The sequence below is a fragment of the Panthera leo genome, chromosome B3 (assembly GCF_018350215.1).
Source record: "Panthera leo isolate Ple1 chromosome B3, P.leo_Ple1_pat1.1, whole genome shotgun sequence".
Taxonomy (NCBI): Eukaryota; Metazoa; Chordata; class Mammalia; order Carnivora; family Felidae; genus Panthera; species Panthera leo.
Genome location: NC_056684.1, coordinates 30,142,105 through 30,168,109, shown reverse-complemented (window position 1 = coordinate 30,168,109; position 26,005 = coordinate 30,142,105). Strand labels below are relative to the sequence as shown.

The window sequence follows — 26,005 nt, the reverse complement described above, 5'->3', positions numbered from 1 at the left end:
GTGCCTATAGATTTTAAAGAGCTGTAGGGACATCCTACTACACTAAAAGTATTTTCACCTGCTTGACCTGGGACTATTTGATAGGGTGATTGATTGAATTGCTCCAAGAAGGATGAGCTGTTAATGTCAGCTAAAGTGACACAGGCTTTAGTGAAAAGGCAGTCACAGCTGTTAGTAACACATTACTTAGCTTTATGATTAATAGAAGTTTATAAGAACATACATTTTTTTAATTTGCAGCTTGGAGTGATTTTGAAATTAGAATATTTTACTTCTGTTACCATTTGAAGCGGTGAAAACATTGATTTTCAGTAGCTACTGTGAAATATATGCTTATTTCTGTGAATGGCAGTAGTACCTTCCCATTGTATCCATCAAGTCAGGTGCTCCAAGGAACACTCACATTCTGTGTGTATCCTGAGACGTAACTTTAGCGAATCATACTGAAATCTTCCAAATTGAATTTGATATCCTAATAGGGAATGACAGTGGAACATGATCTGGACCTTTTGGATTTGCATTTTTTACAGCTGATTACTTCTGATTAAGCCCAATTTGGTCATTTTAGACCAAGTTGAAATTTTTATCTTTGATATCAGAATGTGACAGTGATTGATATCCTGGAGGCATTCTCTATGCTGTAGTTAGTACTTGGTGATTTGGGTCAAAGTTCAAAGTGTGTGTGTGTGTGTGTGTGTGTGTGTGTGTGAGAGAGAGAGAGAGAGAGAGAGAGAGGGAGAGAGGGAGAGAGAGAGGGAGAATCCCTCCCTCCATTCTACTCTTTCTCCCTGTCTACCTTCCTTTTTTATTTTCTTCCCTCTTTATTATATTTCTCCCTTACTCATGACATTTAGATTTTCCTCTTACTCCCCAATGGCCCATTTACTCCACCCCTTACCCCTTCTTAATTTTTTTATTGTGGTAAAATACATTTAGCATAAATTTTACCATCTTAACCATTTTAGGTGTACAGTTGGCATTATATACATTCATAATGTGGAACCATCAGCACCTTCCATCTCTGTAACTCTTTTCATGTTGTAGAACTGCTCTATACTTACTAAACAGTAACTCTCTGCTGGAGTGATGACAATACTGACTCCATCTTTGGTCTTTCATCTTGTTTACGTCTGCTCTGTGACCTCTCTTGGTGCTACGTGTCCCAGGCCCTTTGGAGATTAGTATACATGCCTTAAAAATTCCCACCACATCTGGAATGTGGGAAGGCTTTACTCTGGTGCTCTGTAAATTTGTTAAAGATAAAATAGTTTTTCCCTTTCCTGACACACAGATGTCATCACAAGGTCTGTCAGGTGCATGCAAACCTTCTGAAATGCACATGAACCCTTGACTTCACTACCGTGTCCCCAGGGTCCCCTTGCTGTATAGAATCTGTAGGCTGAGGTCCAGATTTTTTGGGAAATAATTGCAGCTCTGGATCATCATCTGCCCAATCCTCCCTGTCAGTAAGTTACCCTGCATAAAACTCTGTGTGAATTGTATGCATTGCCTGCTTTGTTTTTTTGGTCCCCAAATGCCTTCTCATTTTGGAGGATACTTTATATAGTCCCTCTTCCACTTTCTAATACTCCCCATTCTCCTTGACATCCAGCATTCTTCTTTCTGTCTCTATGATTCTGTCTACTTTAAGCACCTTGTATAAATGGAATTGTGCAATATTTGTCTTTTTGTGATTGGCTCATTTCACTTAGGATAATGTCTTCAGGGTTGTTCATCTGTGTTGGTAGCATATGGCAGAATTTCCTTCCTTTTTGTGGCTGAATAATATTCCACTGTATTCATTTGTCTGTCAACGGACACTTGAGTGGCTTTCACAATTTATCATTGGTGAGTCGTGCTGCTGTAAATTGTCATTGTACCAGTATCTCTTCAAGACATTGCTTTCTCTTCTTTCGGGTATATAGTCAGAAGTAAATTGCTGGATAATATGCTAATTCTATTTTTAATTTTTAAGGAATCACTGTTCTGTTTTCCATAGCAGCATGTACCATTTTAAATTACTACCAGCAGTGCACAAGTGTTCCAGTTTTTTTCACATCATCACCAGAACTTATTTCCTTCCTTCCTTCCTTCCTTTTTCACATCATCACCAGAACTTATTTCCTTCCTTCCTTCCTTCCTTTTTCACATCATCACCAGAACTTATTTCTTCCTTCCTTCCTTCCTTCCTTCCTTCCTTCCTTCCTTCCTTCCTTCCTTCTTCCCTCCCTCCCTCCCTCCCTCCCTCCCTCTCTCTCTCTCTTTCTCTTTCTCTCTCATAATAGCCATCTTAATGGGTGTGAAGTGGTATCTCATTGTCGTTTTGATTTGCATTTTCATAATAATCAGTGATGATAACTTATTTTCATGTACTTACTGGCCGTCTGTATATCTTTGGGGAAATGTCTAGTCAAGTCCTTTGCCCAGTTTCGAATTGGGTTATTTCTTTTTGTTGAGTTTTAGGAGTTCTCTATATATTATGATGTTAATCCCTTACCAGATATATCATTCACAAATATTTTCTCCAATGTTGCGACTTTGTGCATAGTGTGTTTTGCTGCACAAAAGTTTTAAAATTTTCATGAAGTCCAATTCATTGTTTTCACTTTGTTACCTGTGCCTTTGATGTTATATCTAAGAAATCAGTGCCAAATCCAATGTTGTGAAGCCTTTAACCTATGTTTTCTTTTAAGAATTTTATGGGTTTAGGCTTTACATTTAGGTCTTTGACCTATTTTGAGTTAGGTTTTGTCTATGGTGTTAGGTAAAGCTCCATATTCGTTCTTTTGTATGTGGATATCCGGTTTTCCTAGCACCATTTTTTGAAAAGACTTTCCTTTGTCCGTTGAATAGTCTTGGCATCCTTGTCAAAAATTATTTGACCATTTATGTGAAACTTTATTTCTGGGCTCTCTATTCTGTTGCCGTTCTGTCTTTTTTTAAATTTATAGTGTTTTGAAGTCATTAAGTATTAGTTCTCCAGTTTTATTCTTCTTTTTCGTGCTTGTTTTGACTGTTCAGGGTCCCTTGAAATCTGGTACAAATTTTAGGATGAATTTTTCTGTTTCTACAAAAGATACCATTGAGATATTGATAGGATTGCTTTATCTGTGGATCACTTTGAGTTTAATGGATATCATAACAACAGATGATCAAAGCAATCCTATCTATATCTCAATGATATCCCTCCCTCCCACTGCTCACATGTGTGTGCAACTCTCTCCCTAAAATTAAAAAAAAATTAAAATAGCTCCTCATTGTAAACGTATCGTTTATGACTTTTATTTTTATAACATTGACAAATAATTTATTGCTTACTTCAGGTATGCCAAATTCTTTGTAGGAGAAATACCCACTGTTGAAGTTTTAGCTGTTAAAGCTATATATGCAAATAAAACAGGAAGAGAAACATTCTCTTCTTCCCTTTTAAAAACAAATATTGATCTATTTGAAACTGGGTGGCTACAACTATAAAGCATAAGCTCATTCTTACTATTCTAACATTTTGGTTTCTTATTGGATGTTCCTCCTTTAGAAAATAACTGTGAGATAAGTCTGATCTGCTGAAAAATTTCAGTTCTATTTATGACCTAGTGATGCTTTATGCAGTGTTCTCCTGGAATTTACTGGCCTACAGTCTTGATGTGTAGTTTTTTGTATTAAGATGAGTCAGTTTTCAGCATTAATAATTCCATGGTAAGCTACATGGAGAATAGTTTCTGCTTAAATGAAACTATTGAAACTAATGAAACTATTGTCTACAAATCTAATAAAAGTGAAGACACATCAGTTCTTAATAGAACATTCTGTAGAGATTCTCTTGACTTAGAACTGTCATTTTTCTCTTCCTTAGTATTGGCTACTGTGTTTTGTTGTATATACATACTGCTTATTTTGATACAACACTCTTATAGGTTAGGAAATATACAACTTAGTACAAATTTAGAAAACAGGCCATTGAAATTATCATTTATCAGAAATATTTCTGACCATCAGTGTTGCCTCTGTATGTATGAGCCATAAGGTAACCCTGAAAAGTATTTATAAGCTCAATCAAGGTTATTAAAGTCAGAGGAAAATTAATATTCAATGCTTCTACTCTTTTATTTCTCACTTGATTTAACTTAGAAGTGCTTTAGGACCTTGGCCTACTTTAGTACTGTTCATTTATTGGTAGTTAATTATTAACTGATTAATTGGGATTTGGTATCAACTATTCTGTGTTAACCAGTTTGTTTATCATATCCTACTTTTCAGTTTGTGGATATATAATTGCATCAAGGCACCAATTTTATTTTGTAAAGCATTTTTTCCTTAGTGAGGTGTAAATGTAAGGTACAGTTAGTTTACTTCTCCATAGCCATGAAAGAACCAGGGCCAAATGCAGAAACTCATCTAGCTATGTTTAGCATCCATACTAGATATTAATAGTGTTTAATTTTTAATTCATGTTGTTGATGTGCCACATGGCATATATCTTTATGCATGGTACATAACTAAGTTTCCTCTCAAGACTTAATAGAACCATTGCATTTATTTTTATTTATTTTTTTCAGTGCATTTTTAATGCATGTGTTTATACTGTTTTATACATTTCACCGTGCTTTCATATTGTTTATATTTCTCTTATCTTCAGAACAACCCTGAGAAATTAATAAACATTACCTCTAAGTAATTGAGTTTCATCAGGATTGTTTTGTGTAGACAGAAATTCAGGTCTCTTGATTTTTTGTTAATCCTCTGTCTGGTCCTCTACAAAGAGAACAGTAAAACATCTCATGATAGTGGATGTCAAACTACTATACTAGTAGTTCCTTATTTGTACAGCATTGGCAAGTGTTAGAGCACTTTTTGTTATATTGCTTTTATAAAGAAAATTAGCAAAGTGAAGTTCTTGTGTTATTATACATATTATTGTTTCCTTTATTAGATTCATACATTAATTAGATACAAAGTACTTCTGTATGCTAGGTACTGGATTGCTTACTGAAGTACGAAAATAGTCTCTGCCTTCAAAGAGGATCAGGCCATAAGGCACTGTTGGATGACTTAACAGCTTGTGGGAAATGTATTACAAGCTGTTTGCTGAGGGCACTGAAAAACATTTTTGTTTTTCCTGTTAAAGAGGTAAAGATGTGACTTTGCACTATCCTTTTTCCTGCCTCGAATACAAAGAGAATGTCAGCATCTACTACAAGTGGCTTTGAAGCAACAAATCAACACACTTAATGGAGGAAAAAGATAGAGACTTTGTCTTTGATGATCTTCTTGAGCCTCAGTAATGACCCTAGACTAGTACTTCTAGACTTCTTATCTGGGGAAAAAAGTTAATGCCATATTTGTTTAAGTCACACACAAGTCAGATTTTCAATTACTTATAGTAAAATATTTTTTCTCTCCTTCTGTCTCTGTCTCTCTTGACTTTTTTTTTTTTTTAACTTTCCTTTAATGGAAATTTAGCATACACACTAAAGTAATGATAGTATAATGAATCTGCATCACTCAGCTACATTAGTAATCAGTATTTGGCCAACCTTGTACGTTCTTGTACTTCCTCCCTTACCAAGTTAAGGAATTCTATAATAGAAGTATGTGAAGATATTATGGAAGCACAGGGAATATAGTGACTAACTTGGCCTGAAGTGGAAGTAGAGGCTGATCAGGAAAGTCTTCATAAAGGAAGTGACATCAGCAGAGTCTTTAAGGGCAGGTAAAGAATGGAAGAAAGAGCATTGTTAGTGGCATTTCTAACATGTATAAAGGGTCTTTAAAAAACATGATATATTCAAAGAATGGAAAATAGATTATTGTGGCTATAGAGTTTATGAGAGATGAGTGACAGTAGATGAATCTACAGGGATGATTTGGTGCCAGAAAAAGCATTGTGTATCACAACCAAGAAATTTGAAACTCATTATATAGGTACCAAGAAGTGAAAGTATGATTAAGTCTTGGAAAAATAACACTGACTGTAATATAGCCTTTGATTTTGGAGTAGGGGATAGAGAAGATGGTAAAACTGTGCTAATGGTTCAAATGATAGAAAGGCATTTAGTGATAATTGTAGTGGGCTTGGGTCGGGGAGAGATAAACTTTAAGAGCTATTTTAGAGGATGAATCAACATGATTTGGTGCCTGGCTGGGATATGGAGAAAGGAGTCAGAGTTGCAGTGACTTGAGTAGTGACATACCAGAAGGCAGGTTTGGGATAAGCACAGAAGATGAACTTGGTCTGTTAAGTTTGAAGTGCTGATAGTACATTCAGGTAGAGGTATCCAGTATGCCAAGTGGAAATATAGGAATGGACCTTAGGAGAGTGTCATACTAGAGAGTTCCACAACTTGTCTTTCCTGTCACATATGCCATATGCCACAGGTGTATATACACATACACACACATTCATATACACACACACACACACACACACACACACACACACACGCTAGTTGATCCTCTTTATTCATGGCTTTCATTTTTGCAAATTTATCTCCTTGCTAAAGTTTATTTGCAACCCCCAAATCAATAATTATGGTGCTTTCACAGTCATTTGTAGATATACTCAAGAGCGGTGAAAAAGTGAATTACCTGGGGGCACCTGGCTGGCTCAGTCAGTGGAGTGTGTGGATACTTGATCCTGTTCAAGCCCCACGTTAGGTACAGAGATGACTTAAAAAAAAATGAGTTGCCTGCTGTGTACATTTTTAGCTGAGGTTGAACAAGGTGACATTTGCCTTCTTGTTTTAACTCTCATACTGTAATCTCGTGTTCTTTTTGCAGTCTCCTTAGTGCCACATTTTTCATAATTTTTGTGCCTTTTTGGGGTGATTATTCTGTCCTCCAAATGTGCTGAAGTGATGTGTAGTGTTACTAAATACAACAGGGTTGTGATATGCCCTATGGAGACTATATGTGTGTTAGATAAACTTTGTTCAGTCATGAATTATGCTGTTGAGTTCAAGTTTAATGAATCAACAATATATATTAAATAAGATGTTTTTTACACAGAAATACACATAAAACAAACTTTGTATAATGATCGGTCGGTGAAAATGTAATCAGAGGCTTATAAGAACTTAACCCTGTATTTTCATTTTCTGGAAGCAATAGAAGCACAGTATTCACTGATTCATTGTTTGTGGGAACTATAGAACATAACTACTACAAATTCTCACAAATATTGAGAATTGGCTGTGTATGTATATAAAATCTGCTATTTTTTTAATGAATAATTTTTACATTTGTACAGTACAGACATTAGCCCCAATGTATGGGTAAGATTATGATCACAAGAAATATAGAACTCTCTCTTCTTGTTGAAAAATAAATACATACCAGACAAAAACAGTTTGCTGTTTTAGATCAGATAGATGAGTCTATATTCCTTCCCTAAGCCAGCGGGGTTTTTCATAAAATGGAGTATTGAAGAAATTCAGCTGACATTGGCTGACAGCATCTAAATGATCATCTGCAGCACACTTGAGCATACGTGGTTGTCAACATCATATTCTCGGGCTGCCAGCTTCTTTTATAGCTTGGTGTTACTCTCTTTAGCAAGCTTGCAACATTTTCAGTCCCTCTTCTCTGACAGAAATTTATTTTACAATGATGTTTATGTGTGAGGGGATTTCATAATCGAAGACGAGTGTTTGTGCGTTCTGTCAGTTTGCTTGAATACAACATTCAAAAGGGTTTTTTAGCCTTGCATTCACGAATGTTGGTTCATTTCAGTAGGGGCATTTTAAAATGACAGGTATTATGTGAGAGTGAGAATTACCCATATCTTCTGACATAACATCAGTGTTATCTTGAGAATTAATATTCAGCTTTGTATCTCACTTTTTACTGTCTGCAAACCTGAAAGCAAGGAATTGGCGTTTATAGAGTCAAGGACAAGAAGACATACAACTCCATGCAAATGACTTTTAACACTCCAAGTACTTCTGTGCTTTGTCAGCAGGTATCTGTTTCCTAATCATCTTTCTTTTTGATAAAGAAGATATGCCTTGGGTTGTTATTATCTTATGCAGCTATGTAGTTAAATATATAAAATAAAAATGATACAGAACTCCATTTAGAGATGATTCAGTTTGGGTTGACTGATTTACTTGTGCTGCTTATGCTTCTAACTTGATCTTCTTCTGACTAATTGTGTGGTCTTCTAGCTAACGTATCAGAGTGAGTGTTCTCTATCTTCACTGTAAGCAGTAGATTTTGTCACTAAGTGTAGTTCAGGGATGACAATTATTTTTCCCTCTTCTTATTCTTGGTAGGTGACCTTAATCTTCACTTTTCGTATGGGAATACCTCATAGATTTGTTCTTCGTCTGCACTATGACTAGTGTATTTAAGTTTCAAGATTGATATTCTTTAATTATCCTGCATTCAGAGAACAAAACATTTACAGTTGAATTCCTCTGTGAAATGAACATTAAGCTCACTATATTTTTCAGTTTCTTCTGCTGACTTGGAATAATCTAATGTTCTAATAATAAAGATTATTTAATAAGGTCGACTAGCTCTTGACCTACCTGAGTCTATGTGAGCTTATCCAATTTCAGCAAACTGTCATGCAATATAAAGATTATAATTTCAGGATTTTATATAAAGTTCTTCAGTACATGCTAATTAAGCATGAGTATTTTCTTAAACCTGTAAGATTACAGGGCATTAACTAAAAAATGAAAATATCTAAACTAATGTCTCTCTAATGCAAGTGTAAAGTAGTATCTGTAAATGGCAACTATACTGTATAGTTTCAGAGAAAATTGTTTCAAAAGTCTGGTGATTTATCAGCTGTGGTCCCTAAACCTTTTTTTTTTAAAGGATGGTAACATTCACGAGTTTATATTTGGTGTTTACTATCCCTCCAGACTTACTATACACATTTCACTTCTAAATGTGTTCATTTCCATCTCTATTTTTACTCAAATACTTTCATTTCTTCTCTTCAACACTCTGAACAATTACTCCTCAGATCAAGACCTTTTTTCTCCAAAGAAACACTGAAATCCATCTAGTTTCCCTTCTTGCCGGCTTTATGTTTATAACTTACTTGCTGCTGTGTCATTAGTTTGCTTAGTTTCATTTTTGTTCAGTGTAACAAATATCTCCCGCTTGCTTGTTGTGGTGATGTGTGAGCTTGGCGGGTAGGGAAGCATGCTCTGAACAGGCTTCTCAGAGGAAGTGATCCTGGACCTGAATCTTAAGAACAAGTAGGAATTGCCTATGCGTGCAAAGGTTGTGAGGATATATTGGCAAAAGACCAGCGTGAGAACACATGAGATTCAGTGTGGCTGTGGTGTGATGAAGTGGGAGATAGGAAGTGAAGCTGAGGAGATAGGCATGAGCAAGGTCATTGAGTACTTCACATGCCACACTGTCCATTTATTCTGTGGGTGAACTTTAACTTCATTCTATGGATAATAGTCTTTGAAAGGTCTGACATATGATGGTGAATGATGTGGCAGGATTTTCATTTCAGAGGGATCATTTTGGCAGCAGTATAATAATTGACTCTGAAGTAGGATAAAAGTGGACTGGTTAGATAACCGAATTGGTTATATTGAGAGATAGTGACCTGGATTTGGGTACTATTGATTGGGATGGAGTTGAGAAAGTAGTCTTAGAAAGCATTTAGAGTAAGAATCAATGAGACTTGAAGGTGATTGGTGAAATGTAATTATTGCTGGACTTTTCATGTGTCTAAGTGGCTATGGTGCTGTTAACCAGAACAGGGAATTTAAAGAAGGGATCAATTTTAGGAAGAGATGAAAAGCTCAGTTTTGAACATGCTGAGTTTTTACCTATGGTATATTCAGGTGGAAACATCCAAAAAACCCAACAGGACATGGGGGTCTGAGGCTCAGGTGAAAGATCAAAATTAGGAGTTATGTGCAGGGTCCTCCTAGTCCTGCTGGGAACTCTGAGAATGTGGGCAAAAAAGCTGAACCCAAGGAAAGAAGGAAAAAAAATGGAACCCAAGATGGAAATGAGAAGGAAAAGCTCTATCTTTCCATAATTTCTCTTAAAGAAGGACAATTTGATCTTTTCTATATCCTCAGTAACACTTTGAATAGTATATTATGTAGAAGATACTCAGTAAATGTTTGCCACTTATTTTGTTGAACTGGAAAGCATCTCATTTACTTAGAGATTTATTTCATATTATATCTAATTTCATGACTTGACAAGAAATACTTTTTAAGTAATATTTTTTAAACATTCTAATTGCAGTACAATTAGCATACAGTGTTATATTAGTTTCAGGTATGCATTGTAGTGATTTAACAATTCTGTGCATTACTCAGTGCTCATCATGATAAATGTACCCTTAATCCCCAGCACGAATTTTACCCATTCCCCCCTACCCACCTCCCCTTAGGGTAACCATCTGTTCTCTAGTTAAGAGTCTGTTTCTTGGATTGTCTCTTTTTCCATTTGCTTGTTTTATTTCATAAATTTCACATGAGTGAAATCATATGACATTTGGCTCTGAGTGACTTATTTCACTTAGCTTTATACTCTAGATCCATCCATGTTGTTGCAGACAAGAATTTTATTTATTTATTTATTTTATTTTTTTTTTTTTTATTTTTTTTTTTAGAGAAAGCACAAGTGGGAGGTGGAGAGAGAGAGAGAGAGAGAGAGAGAGAGAGAGAGAGAGAGAGAGAGAGAGAGAATCCTAGGCTTGGGACTTGATCTCATGATCCCAAGATCATGACCTGAGCTGAAATCAAGAGTCGGATGCTTAACCGACTAAGCCACCCAGGCGCGCCAGGAAATTTATTATTTAAAAAAAAAAAATTTTTTTTTCTTAATGTTTTTATTTATTTTTGAGACAGATTAAGTGACTTGATCAACTTTTTCACATTTATATAGAACTCCAAAATTCACTCTCTTAACTATCAGTAATGTTTGGGCCAAAAGACCATATGGAAGTCTCCTCTTTGGGTTCCATTGTGAGAATTATTCTAACCCAAAGGCACTGCTATATACTAAATTTTGCATGGTCAGTCTTATGTACATTAGCATAATAATTGGACACCTCTGTTCCTGAGTAGACTAAGGCTTTACTTAATTCTTTTCATCTTTCTGGGCCAGTATTTCTTTATTTTTCTATTAGCAGTTTGGATTACATGGTTGCCAAGTTGCTTCAGGTTCTAAAATCTTGTAAATCCATTATTTTGAAAACTCAAAAACTGGTTCCTTGGAGTCTACTAACAGGTTTTAGAGATTCTCAGGATAGATGACTGGGTTTAATGACTCGACTGAAATTATATGTAAAATATGATTCATGTATGTGCCTTTTTCAGGAGATGCAGTTCATAGCTTTCACTAGAGTCTCATAGTTTTATATATCTCACCGCTTACCCTTTACCCAGAAGATTAAGAACTTAGTTGTAGAAATATTTTTGCATAATGTAATGAACTACAGTACTTCATGCAATCCTATCCTGTGTAGTTATCTTTAACAAAGGTATTGTTGTTCATTGAAAGTAATTTTTTGTGGTAAGGTTACTTTTCTGGCTACTTAAACAATAGTACTTTCTAAACTAAAATACCTCTTAGTTATGTCATCACTTAAAAACAAGTCCACTAAATAGAATGTGTAACAGTTTGACTCTGCCTAAAGGTATGTTAAAGAATGCTCAGTTTTAAAGTATGACTCAGATAACCTTCACTAATATGTATTTCCCACTTTCCATCTTCCTGTAGGAAAAGAATATTTGAGGTCCACTCCTAAGGAAAGAAAAGGAAGCAATGACATAATGCCTAGAGTTGGAACCAGTTAAACTGGGTTTGTACGTTTTCTTTTCATGATGTAACACATTTATTGCAGTGTTAAATCTCTTTTTATCAATGTCTTGTCTTATTCCAGCATCAAATCTTATAATTTTGAAACTTGCCTTGGTATGGAAGAGACAAAGATGACAAAGACATGCCCCTTTCAAAGTATTTGCCATGTTTCTGTGACTAGGAAAGACAGAATGCTAAATTGCTAGATAATAGTCTCATTTTCAGATGAGAAGCTTTGAGAGGTTTGGTAAATTGCTCAAGGTCTAAAGCTGTTAGATAGGCTGGGATTCAAATTCAGATTTGTTGACTCAAAACCTCATTTGCCTTCCATTAGGTCACAATGCCCCTCATTTTATTTCAGTTTAGTTGTTGCACAACTGCTGATAAATGAATTTGAGGACCAGGACCCCATGCATTTAATTTCACGAATTTTTCTGATAAAGTAAAAGGAGAAAAAAAGCATTCTTTATTTCCCAGAAGTTAAAGAGATTAGAGAAGGGAACTCAGTATATGCCAGACCGTCAAAGGGCCTTTACATGAGCTAGCTCCTTTAATTCACAGTATTCACTTGGTATTATTCCTATTTTAAAGAAGAGACTGAGGATCAGAGAAATAAATAAATTGCCCAAGATCACATATCTAGTTAAGTAACGAAATCAGAATTGAAACCCTTTCATTTGGAAAGTTTAGATAGGGTTTGTATCATGCCTATTGACTTTATTTTTTTTATAAAGACTTTTTTTTTTAAGTTTATTTTGAGAGAGAGAGAGAGAGAGAGAGCGCGTGCAGGAAAGGGCCAGAGAGAGAGGAAGGGGCAGAGAGAATCCCAAACAGAGTCCTCATGGTCAGTGCAGAGCCCAACACAGGTCTTGAACTCATGGACTGTGAGATCATGACTTGAGCCAAAATCAGAGTTGGACATTTAACCAACTGCACCACCCAGTCACCCGCCTGTTGACTTTAAATTGAATATCACACAAGCCAAATGAATAGCTGTACAGTTAAATCTGGAGCCCCTTTTGCTGTTTGTATCATTTTTTTTTTTTTTTTAGTGTAATAATGATTTCAGGAATAGAATTTAGTGATTCATCACTTACATATAACACCTAGTACTCATCCCAACAAGTGTCCTCCTCAATGCCCCTTGCCCATTTAGCCCATCCTCCCCACCCAACACCCCTCCAGCAAACTTCAGTTTGTTCTTTGTAAGAGTCTCTTACGGTTTGTCTCCCTGTTTTTTTTTTTTTTTTTTTTTTTATTTTTGCTTCCCTTCCTGTATATTCATCTGTTTTGTGTCTTAAATTCCACATATGAGTGAAATCATATTTGTCTTTCTCTGACTTATTTCACTTACCATAATGCACTCTGGTTCTATCCAAGTTGTGGCAAATTGCAAGATTTCATTCTTTTTGATCGCTGAGTAATATCCCATTGTGTATATATACCACATCTTTATCCGTCCATCACTCAGTGGACATTGGGCTCTTCCCATACTTTGGCTGTTGTCAATAGTGCTGCTGTAACATTGGGGTGCATGTGTCCCTTTGAAACAGCACACCTTTATCCCTTGGATAAATACCTAGTAGTGCAATTGCTGGGTCGTAGGGTAGTTCTATTTTTGATTTTTTGGGGAACCTGTGTATGTTTTCCAGAGTGGCTGCACCAGTTTGCATTCCCACCACCAGTGCAAAAGGGTTCCCCTTTCTCCACATCCTCGCCAACATCTCTTATTGCCTGAGTTGATTTTAGCCATTCTGACAGGTGTGAGGTGGTACCTCATTGTGGTTTTGATTTGTATTTCCTTGATGACGAGTGATGTTGAGCATCTTTTCATTTATCTGTTAGCTACCTGATGATGTCTTCTTTGGAAAAGTGTCTATTCATATCTTTTGCCCATGTCTACACTGGATTATTTGTTTTTTGGCTGTTGGGTTTGATAAGTTCTTCATAGATTTTGGATATTAACCCTTTATCTGATATGTCATTTGCAAATATGTTCTCCCATTCTGTCACTTGCCTTTTAGTTTTGCGAATTGTTTCCTTTGCTGTGCAGAAGCTTTTTTTTCTTGATGAAGTCCCAATAGTTCACTTTTGCTTTTGCTTCCCTTGCCTCTGGAGATATGTCAACTAAGAAGTTGGAGCGGCCGAGGTCAAAGTAGTTTTTGCCTGTTTTCTTCTCTAAGATTTTGATGGTTTCCTGTCTTACATTTAGGTCTTTCATCCATTTTGAGTTTATTTTTATATATGGTGTAAGAAAGTGGTCCAAGTTCATTCTTCTGCATGTCGCTGTCCAGTTTTCCCCACACCACTTGCTGAAGAGACTGCCTTTTTTCTATAGGATATTCTTTCCTGCTTTGTCAAAGATTAGTTGGCCATATGTTTGTGGGTTCATTTCTAGGTTCTCTATTCTGTTCCATTGATCTTTGTGTCCATTTTTGTGCCAGTACCATACTGTCTTGATGATTCCAGCTTTGAAATACAGCTTGACGTCTAGAATTGTGATGCCTCCAGCTTTGGTTTTCTTTTTCCAGATTTCTTTGGCTATTCAGGGTCTTTTGTGGTTCCAAACAAATTTTAGGATTGTTTGTTCTAGCTCTGTGAAGACTGTTGGTGTTATTTTGATAGGGATTACATTGAATATGTAGATTGCTTTGGGTAGTATCAACATTTTAGCAGTATTTGTTCTTCCAATCCATGAGCATGGAATTTTTTTTCCATTTCTTTGTGTCTTCAATTTCTTTCATAAGCTTTCTATAGTTTTTAGTGTATAGATTTTTCACCTCTTTGGATAGGTTTATGGTTTTTGGTGCAATTGTAAATGGGATAGCTTCCATGATTTCTCTTTCTGCTGCTTCGTTATTGGTATATAGAAATGCAACCGATTTCTATACATTCATTTTATATCTTGTGACTTTGCTGAATTCATGTATCATTTCTAGCAGTTTTTTGGTGGAGTCTTTTGAGTTTTCCACATAGAGGATCATGTCATCTGCAAAGAGTGAAAGTTTGACTTCCTCCTTGCCATTTTGGATGCCTTTTATTTCTTTGTGTTGTCTGGTTGCTGAGGTGAGGACTTCCAACACTATGTTGAATAACAGTGGTGAGAGTGTATAGTCTTGTCATGTTTCTGACCTTCAGGGAAAAGCTCTCAGTTTTTCTGCATTGAGAATGATATTAGCTGTGGGTCTTTCATATGTGGTTTTATGACCTTGAGGTATGATCCTTCTGTCCCTACTTTCTTCAGGGTTTTTTTTTTTTTTTTTTTTTTTAATCAAGAAAGGATGCTATATTTTGTCAAATGCTTTTTAGCATCTATTGAGAGGATCATGTGGTTCTTATCCTTTCATTTATTAATGTGATGTATCACATTGATTGTTTTGTGGATATTGTATCAGCTGTCATCCCAGGAATAAATCCTACTTGATTGTGGTCAGTACTTCTTTTAATGTATTGTTGGGTCTGGTTTTCTTGTATCTTGTTGAGAATTTTTGCATCCATGTTCATCAGGGAAATTTGTAGCTCTCCTTTTTAGTGGGGTCTTTGTCTGGTTTTGGAATCAAGGTAATGCTGGCCTCGTGGAATGAGGCTGGAAGTTTTCCTTCCATTTGTATTTTTTGGAACAGCTTTAAAAGAACAGGTGTTAACTCTTCTTTAAATGTTTGGTAGAATTCCCCTGGAAAGCCGTCTGGCCCTGGACTCTTGTTTGTTGGGAGATTTTTGATTCCTGATTTGATTTTACTGGTTATGTGCCTGTTCCAATTTTCTATATCTTCCTGTCTCTGTTTTGGTAGTTTATATTTTTCTAGGAATTTGTTCATTTCTTCCAGACTGCCCGTTTTATTGGCATATAATTGCTCATATTATTCTCTTAATATTGTTTGTATTTCTGCAGTGTTGGTTGTGATCTCTCCTCTTTCATTCATGATTTTATTTATTATGGGTCCTTTCCTTTTTCTTTTTTATCAGTCTAGCTAGGGGTTTATCAGTTTTGTTAATTCTTTCAAAGAACCAGCTCCTGGTTTCATTGATCTGTTCTACCTTTTTTTTTTTTTTTTTTTTTTTTTTTTTTTATTTCCATATCATTGATTTCTGCTCTCATCTTTATTATTTCCCTTCTTCTGCTGGTTTTGGGCTTTATTTGCTGTTCTTTTTCTACCTCTTTTAGCTGTAAGGTTAGGCTGTGTATCTGAGACCTTTCTTCCTTCTTTAGGAAGGCCTAAATTGTTATATACCTCCCTCTTATGACCCTCTTTGCTGCATCCCGGAGGTTATGGATTGTCATGTTTCCTTTTTCATTGGCTTCCATGTACTTTTTAATTTCCTCTTTAATTTCTTGGTTTACCCGGTCATTCTTTAGTAGTTATCTTTAATCTCCAAGTGTTCATGATCTTTCCAAATTTTTTCTTGTGGTTGATTTCATTCCATAGTGTTGTGGTCCAAAAATATGCAAGGTATGTTTTCTGTCTTTTTGTACTTGTTGAGGGCTGATTTGTGTCCCAGTATATGATCTGTTTTGGAGAATGTTCCATGTGCACTCAAGCAGAATGTGTATTCTGCTCCTTTAGGGTGAAATGTTCTGAATATATCTGTTAAGTCCATATGGTCCAGCGTGTCATTCAAAGCATTGTTTCCTTATTGATTTTCTGCCTAGATGATCTGTCCATTGCTCTAAGTGGGGTGTTGAGTCCCCTACTATTATGGTATTATTATCAGTGAGTTTCTTTATTTTCATGATTGATTTACATATTTGGATGTGTCACATTGGGAGCATAAATATTTTTAATTGTTAGATCTTCTCGGTGGATATAACCCTTAATTATGATATGATGCCCTTCTTCATCCCTTGTTACAGTCTTTATTTTAAAATCTAGTTTGTCTGATGTAAGTATGGCTACTCTAGCTTTCTTTTGATGACCACTAGCTTGATAGATGGTTTTCTATCCCCTTACTTTCAATTTGCAGATGTCTTTAGGTCTAAAATAGGTCTCTTGTAAGCAGCATGTAGTTGGGTCTTGTTTTCTTATCCATGCTGATACCATTTGTCTTTTGATTGGAGTGTTTAGTACATTGACATTTAGAGTGAGTACTAAAAGATATGAATTTAGTCCTATTGTGTTGCCTATAGAGTTGGTATTTCTGGTGATGTTCTTTGGTTGTTTCTAGTCTTTGTTGCTTTTGGTGTTTTTTTGCTTGTTTGTTTGTTTGTTTGCTTTTGTCTTTTCTCCCATCAAATGATCCCCTTAACATTTCTTGCAGGGCTGGTTTAGTGGTTACAAACTCCTTTAGTTTTTGTTTGTCTGGATAACTCATTATCTCTACTTCTATTTTGAATGACAGCGTTGCTGGATAAAGAATTCTTGGCTGCATCTTTTTCTGATTCAGAACTTTGAATATATCCTGTTACTACTTTCTGGCCTGCCAAGTGTCTGTGGATGGGTTTGCTGCAAACCTGATCTGGCTTCTCTGATCCGTTAAGGACTTTTTTTTTTTTCCCTTGCTGCTTTCATAATCCTTTCTGTGTGTGTGTATTTTGTGAATTTGACTATGATATGTTTTGGTGATGGTTTGTTTTTCTTGAATCTAATGGGAGTTCTCTGTGCTTCATGGATTTTGATGTCTGTGTCCTTCCCCAGATTAGGAAAATTTTCTGCTATAAACCTTCTGCCCCTTTTTCTCTCTTTTCATCTTCTAGGACTCCTGTGATTCAGAGATTATTCCTTTTTAATAAGTCACTGTGTCCTCTCAGTCTTGTTACGTGCTCTTTTGCGTTTGTTTCCCTTTTTTTTCTACTTCATTATTCTCCATAATTTTGTCTTCTATATTGCTGATTCACTGCTCTTATTCATCCATCCTTGCTGTCCAGGCATCCATTTGATCTTGGTTATAACATTTTTAATTCCATCCTAACTTGACTTTACTTCTTTTATCTCCACAGAAAAGGATTCTATGTTTTTTTCAACCCCAGCTAGTATTCTTATTATTGTGGTTCTAAATTCCAGTTCAGACATCTTGCTTATATCTGTGTTGATTAAGCCCCTGGCAGTGATTTCTTCCTGTTCTTTTGGGGTGAATTCCTTTGTTTTGTCATTTTGGAGGAAGAAAAAAATAAAATTAAAAAAATTTAAAGCAAAACAAAAATTCAAAACAGGAAGCTAGATCCTAGGTGTATTTTGGTCTGCTTGTTGAAAGAAGCTTGATAGAATAGAGAAAAAAGGGAAAGAAAAGAAAGAAAAGACAAAAAATTAAGAAAACATTTAACAATTTTAAAATGTATAGAATAAAATAGGATAAAATGAAATAAAATGAAAGAATAAACAATTTTAAAAAATAAAGTAAAAAAATGTTTAAAAAATTTAAAAAAAGAAAATAAAAATAATTTTTTTCTTTCTGCATCCGAAAAAAGAAGGAAAACAACAAAAACAAAAACAAAAAAATTTAAACAAAAACAGAAGTATAAAAAACGAATAAATGAACCAGCAAACAGAATGAAAAGCGAACGAAGTTACTACATCCCATTTCCCCTAGAACTCAAACTATGAAGCACTCTATAGTCTGTACACTAAGCAGGTAGAGGGACTTGTGCTGGTTTTCTAGGGGAAGTGCTCAGAGGGGGCAGTTGGGTGGGGCTTGTTGTAATGCCTCTGCTCTCCAATAGGTGGCACTGCTTAGCTCACTGGGGTGGGTCAGTGTGGTGTGCCTGCGCCTGCTGGGGAGAGGTGGAAACGGCTTCACCCATCTCCCTAGCCTCTGGCACCTGTCCTTTATCTCAGGTTTCCATCCACTCCCAGCCTCTTACCCTGTTCGTGTCCAAGCCATCCACCTGGCCAGAGTTTTATCTCAGTTGGGGCTGTGTTTAAAACCCCACACTTCAGAGACCCCTGTGGCTTGGATCTGTGCAGACTCTCTGTGGGAGGGTCTCACCGAACAATGGGCCCTGCCAGCTTGCCTCACAAATCGTTCCTGCCATCACACAGTGGCAGAGGTTCAGAGATGATGGCAAATCACAACACAGCCAGTGCCACGTTTCACTGCACTCTGGCATCTTTGTCCCAATACCAGCAAATGTGGCTGCTCTCTAGGGTCCACTGGAACCATTGCCTGTGGGGAGGTCATGTAGCCTCTACCAAATGCTCTCCTAGCAGGGGAACTGCTTCTCCCTGTGTGGCACATGGACCCCTCAGACCACGTTGCCAGCTTCTGGGACTTCACCCTATTTCCTCACCAGAGCACAGCTAGGCACCAAGCTTTGCAACTTCAGAGTCTGCATTCCACAGTTTATAGAATCCTGGTGGTATTGAAACCCTCTCCTTTCCGTCAGTGGTTTTGGGGAACAGATTTCTTGTTCAGTCTCCTGTGAGTGTTTTCACTCTTTGTCTTTCTCTCCAGAAACTTTCGGGGGAGTGTTTTTTTTTTGTTTTTTTTTTTTTTTGCACTCTCCCCCTTTCTCTGTCCTCCACAAAAACAGCTCCCTACCCTCCACGGCTTTTCTCTCCCCCAGTTCACCTGTGCAGAACTGCATACCTGCTGAGTTCTGTGGCTAAAGTTATGCAGATTGTTGTGTTAATCCTCTGATCAATTTCCTAAATGTGCAAAATGGTTTGGTGCTGATATAGCTGCATTTCAGGGATGAGACAAGCTGAGGGTCTCCATGCTGCTCCACCATCTTGTCGCTCTTAGTATCATTCTTAATTGAACTACTAGAAGTTAGGTCATTTTTCCAAAATAATATTTACATATTTTTAAAGAGCTTTTCATTGTCACCAGTTTGAAAGGTAATTGTTTAAGCTATGGTGAAGAAAGCTTTTAAGCTCACAGAATGGCGAACAGCATCACATGCCGGAAGAGATTTTGCTGTAGTCAGGTCTTGCCTGCCCCAAGTTTCCTACTGACTTTTCCAGTCAGCAGGTTCCCTGGCCTACCTTTGGACACCTTTTATGAGATGAGAAGTTTGAGTTGATTTCCCTAAGTCTCTTATAACTGTAATGTTATCCTACCAGTAAGTAGAGTTTTTATGTCTTTCAAATGTAAATATTAAAGAAATTTTAGAGGTGGAAGGAAGTCTTTAGTGGTCAGCTACTGGAATCCTCCCATATGACAGATGAAGAAATGGAGACCCTCACCTCTGTGTGACACTTTAAACATTTAGAGCTCTTTCACATACATTAACCTCACCAAAATCTTGTGTATTAAATTGTATCATCATTATTGTAGAGATTAATTCGTCCATGGTCCCTTAGCTGGGCGTTGTATCTATGAGCCTCACCAAAATCTTGTGTATTAAATTGTATCATCATTATTGTAGAGATTAATTCATCCATGGTCCCTTAGCTGGGCCTTGTATCTATGAGCCTCACCAAAATCTTGTGTATTAAATTGTATCATCATTATTGTAGAGATTAATTCATCCATGGTCCCTTAGCTGGGCCTAAAGTTTACCATGTTTGCTTTAGTGGGATTAATTATACTCTGTGATGAAATCCTGTTGTGTGAAAAAGTGACAACTCAGTGATTTGTAAAGCAAGTCCAAGCAGGAAAAGCAAACATTTCCAAGTATGAAAGTGGTAATGAACTCAGCAGTATAAATAGCAGAAATAAAGAAGGAAAGAGGTGGCAAAAACTAAGGTCTATGAGCTGAGTTAATCTTAGTTTTCATTTATTCCTGGATTAGGAGTAAGCATAATTGACTTTTAGTATTCTTGTGTTTATCAGTAGTGTAGTATTTGAGTTGCTTTATCCTTAACAAAATAACTCAAATAGAAACTGTACTTTGTAATAACATACTTTCAAAAATATTGTAGGTGAGCTAGAGGAACTTAAAACAGTTCATTCAAAAGGGTATCCGCAAAAAACAAATGAACAAGTAAGTGTGGGAAACTAAGCTTTATACACAGTTATTTATTTCATTGCCTTTAGTGATGTGGGTTTTTTTTTTTTTTCTTTTCTTTTCTTCCTGTTTCTGCTCTGTAGTGTGGAGGTATCCTTTCAAAATGTTACCTGTTTCTAGGCTATTGACCTGGCTGTGCCAAACAACAAATTGCTTTACCTTGGTTCCTTCTTATCCTTTTCTTCCCCTTCCTTCTTTTTATTTATTTAAAGTTTTTATTTAAATTCCGATTAGTTAATTTCAGGTGTACAATTTAATGATTCAACCTTTCCATAAACAACACCTGGTGCTCATCACAAGTGCACTCCTTAATCTATAAAATCTATTTAACCTACCTCCCCTCTGGTAACCATCAGTTTGTTCTCTGTAAGTGTCTTTTTCTTGGTTTGCCTCTCTCTCTCTCTCTCTCTCTCTCTCTCTCTCTCTCTCTCTCTCTCACTTTCCCCCCTTTGTTCTTTTGTTTTGTTTCTTAACTTCCACATGTGAAGAAATCATATTGTATTTGTTTTTTTCTGACTTATTTAACTTAGCATAATACTCTCTAGGTCCATCCATGTTGTTACAAATGGCAAGATTTCATTATTTTTTATGGCTGGGTAATATTCCATTGTAAATATACATACCACATCTTCTTTATCCATTTATCAGTCAGTGGACACTTGGGCTATTTCCATAATTTGGTTATTGTAGATAATGCTGCTTACCTTTGTAACTTTCTATAAACAATATATATATTTTTTTAATTGGAAAGAAAATTGTCTTAAAACTAGTATATGGATGTTAGTTTTTCTTTTACAGTTTTGTTCACCAATTTGTTCTTCCTTTAAAAGGAGCCCATTTGTAGATTGCATGGTATTGTGGTGCTTTCTCTGTGGATATGAAAATTTGATCACTAACAATTTCTATTTTTCATTCTATACTAAATTTGTTTTTAATTATAAACTATGTTCTATAGAACTTATAAATTGGAGCAGGATCTCTCATATGGTTCTAATCAAAAAGGACAACCATAAAGGATGGAGTAAGTGTATTATAAAATTTGAAAGTAACAGTGTAAGATTTGGCTTAAATTAGAGAGGAAGAATGTTCTTGAGATCTTTTTTTCCCTGAGAGTCCTTTTAAAGATTCTCTTGCCTAGCTGCTGATATTCTTTCCACATGCCCTGTCCTACCAAGTTCTGCCTTACAGCGCACTCCCATTTGCACTCCATTGCAGACCCATGGAATTCAGAGAAATGGCATTTGTGGACGACTTGAATAGTCTGGTGTTTAATTTTCAGTTTTGTGTCTGATCTCAAAACGTGTGCAAGGGCTTTTTTTCAGTTGTTGCTTTAAGATTCTTTAAAGGAAAAACCAAAAAGGTCACTTTACAGTAATGTATACTTAATTGTTTTATGGTAAGTCAGGAGCTAGTCTCCTGGAAACTTCCAACACCTGACATAAACACTTTCATTAAATTGTGCCTAATATAATATGACTGTGTTTTACTTGCCCAGACTATACTAAGGACTACAATTAGTTTCTCATTGGCCAGCTGTGATTTAATGGTCGTAATAAAGTTATGATATTTAACTGAGGGCTTAGAATTTTTAAAGGTGACTGAGTTTTTTCCTGATTTGTGTTTCCCTTGTTTGGCATTAGAGCTAAAGAGCCAGGCTCCCAGGCTGGTGTCACATTCATATTAAAACATTCCCTTTATACACATATGGTCCATGGGATTCTAAAGGCATGGTTTTAATAGATTAAGTCTTCTGTTGTTTTTTTTTTCAATGCTTGTTTGTTTTTGACAGAGTGTGAGCAAGGGAGGGGCAGAGAGAGAGAGAGAGAGAGGGAGATACAGAATCCAAAGCAGACTCTAGGCTCTGAGCTGTCAGCACAGACCCCATTGTGGGGCTCAAACCCACGCACTGAGCAATCATGACCTGAGCTGAAGTGGGATATTTATTATTTTTTTTAATTTTTTTTTTAATGTTTATTTATTTTTGAGACAGAGAGAGACAGAGCATGAACGGGGGAGGGTCAGAGAGAGAGAGAGGCAGACACAGAATCTGAAACAGGCTCCAGGCTCTGAGCTGTCAGCACAGAGCCCGACGCAGGGCTCGAACTCACTGACCGTGAGATCATGACCTGAGCCGAAGTCTGCCGCTTAACCGACTGAGCCACCCAGGCGCCCCCGAAGTGGGATATTTAAATGAGTGAGCCACCCATGTGCTCCAAGCCTTTTGATTTTTAAGCTAATTATTTCTGTAAAGAGATAGTTGAAATACTTTTTTTTTTTTTCAGTCTTATTGACAAATCTAATACCACTAAATAAAAGTGTTTTGCCATGGCTTTTATTTAATATTAATATAGATTTGAGTTTTCTATGGAATTTAGTTGCTGTGCCAGGGTGCTTTCTAATATAAGATCAGTTCTTAATAGATGTATGGAAATATGAGGAACTTTCAGATGCTTTTTTTAAGTGTATTTTTTAAGTTTATTTATTTATTTTGAGAGAGAGAGTGATAGCTAGAGCGAGGGAGGGGCAGAGACAGAGGGAGAGTTAGAGAGAAAGGGAGAGGGAGAGAGAGTGAGAGATTGAGAAAGAGAGAGAGAGAGAGAGAGAGAGAGAGAAATCCCAATAGGCTCCTCACTGTCAGTTCAGAGTCCGACATGGAGTTTGAATTCACGAACTGTGAGATGATGACCTGAACTGAAATCAAGAGTCAGGTATTTAACCGACTGAGCCACCCAGGAGCCCCTCAGATGCTTTTTAATGTCATGTTTAGTAAATCTCAGGGCAGCAGTGAGGAAAATACAAAGATGTTGATTTGTGTGTGTATGTATGTGAGTGTGTGTGCATATGTGATCTAAACACCAAGGAAATGTAAGAAATTTATTTGACTTGCAGCTTTCTCAAAGTTTAACATGGCAGTGGAGTTATAAGAAAATATTGATTAGTTTTCCTTTTCCAAATGTATTGTAATTTTATATCATTTATATTTTAAAGAATTAAATGAATTGATTCATAGTTTCTTAAACCAGAAATATAGGTGATAAAGGTGAGTTACTGAATCTGTTGGCCTACATTTGTAAAATCAGTCCATCTGTCATTACCTAGATATTTGAATTTTTATCAGGAAAAAAAAACAGTATTACACCAGTATAGTTAATTGAATATTTGTTGGCATATATATGTGCCACATTTTTTCATTTCTCAAAGTGAGAAGATTGGATGATTTTCATAAGTATTCAAAAATTATTCTGCTGTATGAAATTGAGAGTATTGTTAAAATGGATAATCATTTGTTCTCTGGTCTTTTTTTAAGAGAAGCCATCACTGAAGAAAATTTAAACCAAAGGCTGTTAATTGCAACCAGAGTTTTCTGTGAACACTGAGTTTGAAATTAAAATTGTATGAACTCTATTGCTGGCTTTGCTCATCCTTATAGATAAACAACATTTCAGTAAAAGATAATGTAGTCTGAAATGTTGCTAGTTTGCAGGTCTTCTATAGGACATGTGAAAGATTGCAGAAGATTTGGGGAACTCTAGATTTTCCATACAGGGTTAAAAAGAAAGTACTTTATCATAATGTGTGAAGCCTTGAAAACTGGCTTACTTTTTATTCTTCAGTAATCCCAATACCACATGTTTTATAAAATTAAAAATAACAGGCATCATTTTGGTAGCATGAATGCTGGTTCACAGACTTTTTAATAGAAAAATGTAGAGAATGTCTGATGTTATAAAGGGAATAGAAATCTTATATAATCCTTATAGGCTGAGGCCTGGTTATTTCAAATAGGGGAGAGTGCTGTTATCTAAAGATCATCTAATCAAAACTAATAAGTAAGGTCAAATGTTCAGAGCCCCATAAAAACATCACATAAAACCAATAGCAGAGACTATTGAAAGCCAGCCCATACTGTTGGAAGCAAGAATTTAGAATCCACTTGACTGTACAGAAATATTTTGTGTTCCTTGTTAATTTTGAGACAATAAATATGTAACAGAAGCCCAGAATAGGAATAGGTTTTAGAATAGGAAGAAGCTTTGAAGAGCATTTAATTATTTCCTTTCATATTATAAAAAGAAACTAAGAGTACGAGGTTAAATTACTCAGCATCAACTAAGCAGTGCCAGTAGTAGAACTAGAATATTGTTTTTAAACTATCAAATAATTGACCATGGAATTTCAAAAATTGTAATGGGAAATGATGGTTATTATTGTTGCTGTTAATTTAAAAACTTTTACATATGGTAAAATTGACTTTTTTACTTGTTCTGTGAGCTTTAACACGTGCAGATTCGTGTAGCTCTCACTACAGGTAGGGTACAGTCAGTCCTATCACCCTGGAAAACTGTTTTAAATTGCCCCTTTTTGTTCAGAACCTCTCCCTACATCCAGCTCCTAACAACTGTTAATCTGTACTAATCACTTTAGTTTTGCCTATTCTAGAATGTCATATAAATGGAACTGTGAAGTCTTGTGTGTGGTTTCTTTCAGTTTAATATTTTTGAGATTCATCCATGTTGTGTATATGAATGCTTCATTCTTCTTTTTATTGTCACTCACTGTTAATGAACACTGAATTGTTTGCAGTTTTTAGCTATTATAAATAAAGCTGCTGTGATCATTTTGGGGGGTTTTTGAGAAAAGGGAGCAAATTTACTTGTGTGTATCATAGAAATGCTGATAGTGAACTCTTAAAATAATTCACAAAGATAATTCACTTTTTACTTTGAAATAATTATAGGTTCACAGGAAGTTGCAAAGATAGTACAGAGAGGTTCTGTGTATCATCTACCCAGTTTCCCCTATTAGTTAGATCTTATATAACTATAGATTAATGTAAAAACTAAGAGGTACATATTGGTATAAAGTTAGTATATGGTTATTTGGCATTTTTATCAAGTGTGGATTCATGTAATCAAGACTGCAATCTCACCACAAAGATTTCCCTCCTTGAACCCCTTTATAATCCCTCACACACGCACACACCCTACTCTCTACCATCCCTCATCCCCCACCCCCGGCAACCACTAGTCCATTCTCCGTCTTTCCAATTTTATCATTTTGAGAATGTCATACAAATAGAATATAGAATGTTATATAAATAGAATCATGGGTCTTTTTTCACTCAGCATAATGATTTATCCATGTTGTAGTGTATGTCAGTAGTTCATTCATTCTGTTTTATTACTGGTACAGTATTCCATGGAATGGATGTACTATAATATGTTTAACTACTCACTTATATAGGACATTTTAGTTTCCAGTTTGGGGCTCTTGCAAATAAAGGTAATTATTGATATGATAGGACATAAGTGGGCCATTTTATTT

The 26,005-nt window shown here is 36.0% G+C and overlaps 1 protein-coding gene across 15 annotated transcripts in view; it reads left to right on the top strand.

The window, feature by feature from the left end:
- PEAK1 (pseudopodium enriched atypical kinase 1) overlaps nucleotides 1-26,005 on the top strand; it is a 370,979-nt gene that overhangs the window by 170,926 nt on the left and 174,048 nt on the right. For 13 of the 15 annotated variants that reach the window (XR_006203423.1, XR_006203424.1, XR_006203422.1 and 10 more), the window contains one exon: nucleotides 11,716-11,797. The gene's annotated coding sequence lies outside the window, so the exon portion shown is untranslated. Of the gene's footprint in view, nucleotides 1-7,880; nucleotides 7,958-11,715; nucleotides 11,802-26,005 lie in introns of those variants that run through there. The other 2 variants (XM_042941335.1, XM_042941338.1) reach the window with 2 other exon arrangements.